Raw genomic sequence first — 4,104 nt, forward strand, 5'->3', positions numbered from 1 at the left:
CTTGGTGGGCAACCGCCAGCTCCTCACATGGTCGCCGCCGGGCGGCCGGCGGGCGGGTCCCTGGCGAGCAGCCGCAGCCCCCGCATCAGCGGCCCCCGGAGAGCCGCCGGCGGCTCACACCGGGACCGGGGCCGGGCCCCGCTGCGCTGCCCGCGCACCCCTCGCCTCCCGCCGGTTCTGCCCGGGGAGCGGCGCGTCCCGGGGCCGCGGCTCCCGCAGACGGGCGGGTCATGTGATGCAGGAGCTGCCGGCGGCACCGGGAGCCCGTCAGCGCCGAACCGGGCCGAGCGGAGCCGAGATCAGCCGAGCAGAGATGAACCGAGCCGAGCCCAGCCCTGCCTGCCAGCCGGCTGCGGGGGCGGCTGCGCTGTGCCCCCCCCCCTACCGGGCCGCGGGATACCGGGGGTGCCCGCCCCCAGCACGGCCACCGCTCCGCACCTCGCCGGACCCACGGGCACAGCCGGATCCCCAGGCTGAGAGAGATCCCCGAGTACGCGGGACCCCCGTGCTGAGAAGAACCCCCGGGCACAGTGGAATCCCGGCCCAAGTGGGACCACTGTGACAGATGAGACCCCTGGGCCAGCACAGGTTCTGGGCACAGTGGCAGCCCCGAGTCTGCAGGAGACCCCCGGGCACACCTGGGGAATGGGGGGCTCCAGGCTATAAGGGACCCTCAGGCCAGGAAGGAGCTTGGGAGAAATGGGTCCCCTGGGCACAGCAGGACCCTGTGCAGACAGGGACTCCCAGCAAGGCAGGACCCCTGGCCAAGAGGGGATCCCCAGGCAGAGATAAACCCTGCGTGGGCACAACCCCTGGCTTGCCATAAGCCCCACATTGAATAGGAGCCCCCCAGGCCAAGTGGGACCCCCAGCCTGCGCTGGCTCAGCGTGGGGGGTGGGCTCAGCTGGGCACCCAACTTCCCTTTCCCTAGGAAGCCCCCCCGTGTGTGTTGCTGCCCGTGGGACATCCCCAGCCGTGGCCTCCCCCTCGGCGAGTCCCGCCACCGGTCGACACCACGGTGATGGGCACAGATGAGGCCTTGGGGGCGGCTGTGAGGTGGCACATGTCCGTGGGCAATAGCTTGACGGCATCGGCCCAGGCGCCAAAGCCTGACCCAGCAGCCCCTGCAGATAGTGAGGGCAGCGGGAAAACCCTGCTAATTAGCTTTGTTTCCGCCCGAAAATGCTGGCAGAGCTCCAAGGATATTTGAGTGAGGTCACGGGTTGCCATGGCAACAGGAGGGAACAGACTGGAATTGGGAAGGGTGCTGGAGCTGCCTCGGCACCCCCTGCCCGCCGGCCGCCAGGATGCTGCCACCCCAATAACAGGCGGGTATTTAGCTCCAGGACTTTCCTGACACTCCTCACCCAGAGCTCTCCCCCTTCCCACCCTTCCCACCGGATCAGTGGTGTCCCACACCCTGTTTCACCACCACAGCCTCTGCCTGGGGGGGGAAAGATGGGTCAGAGCACGGAGCAGAAGGTGCTCCCCGTGCCAACCCATCCTGCCAGCCAAGCACTGAGCTGGAATAAACCCTGGAGAAGAAGCTGAGGCACACTGCATCCCTCCCACCTCCCTAGGAATTAGCCAGAGCCCAGCAGCCAGGCAGAGCTGGGCTGGGATGGCAGAGCCTTCCCCCACCTCCTCTTCACCACCTGGGGCAGAGGGACCTGCTGGAAAGATCCTTGAAAAAGAAATATCTACAAGGAGAGATCCTTTGTGGTAACCTGCAAAATCCATGTCCAAATAACAACCTGGAAGACCTTGCTGCAAGCAACTGGGCAGGAGTGGAAAAGCCATTTTGCATCCTGGGGGCTGCCGAGCCCCCAGCTGTCCATGGGGCCGTTCCTGGTTCCAGATGCTGTAGTGACACACGGGTCCCCAGATAGGTGTTGGTTTCAGTCAGACTCTGACTCTCTTTAGGTGACAGGGAGGGCACCAGGAAAAGCAGCTGCCAGCCTGCAGGGCTGGAGCAGATGTGGAAGCTTTGACTTCTGAGCCTAAGGGGGGTTTGTTGTCTGCAGGTGGATGTTCTCTCTGGTTGATCCCAAGGTATCTGCAGCCTGACCCTGCTGCTCTGGCAAAGCAGAGGTGACACCTTTGTCCCCACTCCCCAGCACTGAAGAGCCCGACCCACAGCTGCAATATTGAGCTGGTGTTGGATCTTAGGAGCAGGGAACCAGTAAACAAACAATTCAAGGCTTGATGAGGTGTCAGATGTGACACAGGCAGGAGCAGAATAAAAGGGCAGGCTCTGCCTGCCGTGGGGCAGCCCCAGAGCACTGTGTGCACACGTGTTCACCCACACGTGCATCTGCATGTCAGTCCCAGGGCCTGATCTGACCAGCACTCAGAAAAAGAGGAGATGCCCCAGCCTGGGGACAAATCCCTGGTGAAGAGCATCCTTCCAATCCTGGCAGGCTCCTTCACATCCCCCAAACTGGTTATTTATATGTATATTTGTGGAGAAAAAGGGCTTTCTCTCCCCCCTCCCCCCCCCAGCTTGCTGCTTTCCCAATGGCTGCAGAGGGCTGGGTCCTTCCACCCCTCTCAGGAGAACTCTCTCAGGCCTCTGTTCAGCAGCACTAAAAGCAGATCTGGCAAAGTCTATTTTTGGCATTCCCTGGATGCTCTGGGAATCCAAGCTCAGCTCTTGGAGCTGGGAGGACAGAAGATGGCAAAGCTCTGCCTGGAAGGCTGGGGCTGCTCCAGGCCCTGCCAGCTCCCCTGGAGATATGGGGAGAGGGGGCAAGGCAGAGCCTGAGCATCCTGGTGGCACCAAGACATGGAGGGGTTCACTGAGCCTACCTTGGGGTGAAGAGGAGCTCCGTGGAAGATGCCAACCACAAGTGTCCTTAGCCCTGAGCACTAAGTAAAACAGATCATAGAAAACAATGATTAAACTTACCATGAATTTAGTTCATTAACAAACTAAAGTACCCTCAAACCAGGCTGGAGGGACCTCCCACTCCCAGGAGCCCCCCACCCCCTGAACGTGCCCAGTGAAAAGCAGAAGTGCTGGGACTTTAAGTGGAAGTCAAGAACTAATTAACCAAATCATGTGTGTGCTTCAAGATAAGGTAGTTCTGCATGTTTTGGTGTACAACAGAAGCCCTGTGTCGGGGAAGGTGTACCAGCTGGGTGGATTTACCACCAGCCACTCCTTTCTGCCACAACTGGAAAAATGCAAATATCTCACCCCTGTGTGGGCTGGATTGTTACTGCACATGGGGTGACAGACCCTGCTTTGGGGACAACATCCTTCCCAGAACATGTCCCAAGGGCAAGCAAGGCCAGCCAAGCCCAAAGCCAGAGGTGTGCAAAGAGGAACCAGCCAGGGTTCGTACCAGCTTTGGGTTCGTACTCACAGCCCAGGCTGTGCCAGGTGATGCTCAAGGTTGCCCTAAAGCCTCTGCAGCAGCACCTGGGCAGCTCTGCAGGCCCAGAACCATAGAACTGCTCTGGTGAGGATCCTTGGAAATAGGGAGCAGGGTCCCCAGCTGACTCCCAGCCAGAGACAGACACTGCACTGATGTCCCAGGAGACTTTGGCAGCCAGGGAGCAGTGCTGGGGGGGCAGCTGAGAGCTGGGTTGCCCAGAGCTCAGCGTGTGCAGGTGCAGAAGGTGCTGGATCACCTTGGACAACCCGTCCCAGAGCCGGACACACTGTGCTGGGTATCTAATCCCCAGGGCCAGTGGGATTAGCCCAAGGAAGCAAGGGCAGCACACAGAAGCTCTCAGGAACAGCACAGCCAGGAGATTTTGGCTGCTGCTACCTTCACCCATCTTTAATTAAGAATTTAATAACTGAATCTCTGTCAGCAATTAATCACTTATTGTCATGGAGAAATAGTTGGTCCTTGTCTCTCTACCAGCAGATTTAGAAGCCAACAGAGTGCTCCTGTACAGCTGAGGTGATGGTTTGGAGAGACGCAGGAACCACAGAACATGGTTTGAGGGGTTTTAACAAGCCCTGGCAGCAGACAAGGCTGTGAACAAACCAGGCAAGGCAGGCAGCTGTGGGCAGGATACAATGGCAAAGGCTCCACAACTACCCCGTGACCAGCTCTACCTGAGCCTCTTCCACAGGTGAGTGGGGTTATC

Source organism: Calypte anna, chromosome 10 (assembly GCF_003957555.1).
Source record: "Calypte anna isolate BGI_N300 chromosome 10, bCalAnn1_v1.p, whole genome shotgun sequence".
In the NCBI taxonomy this organism is placed as follows: Eukaryota; Metazoa; Chordata; class Aves; order Apodiformes; family Trochilidae; genus Calypte; species Calypte anna.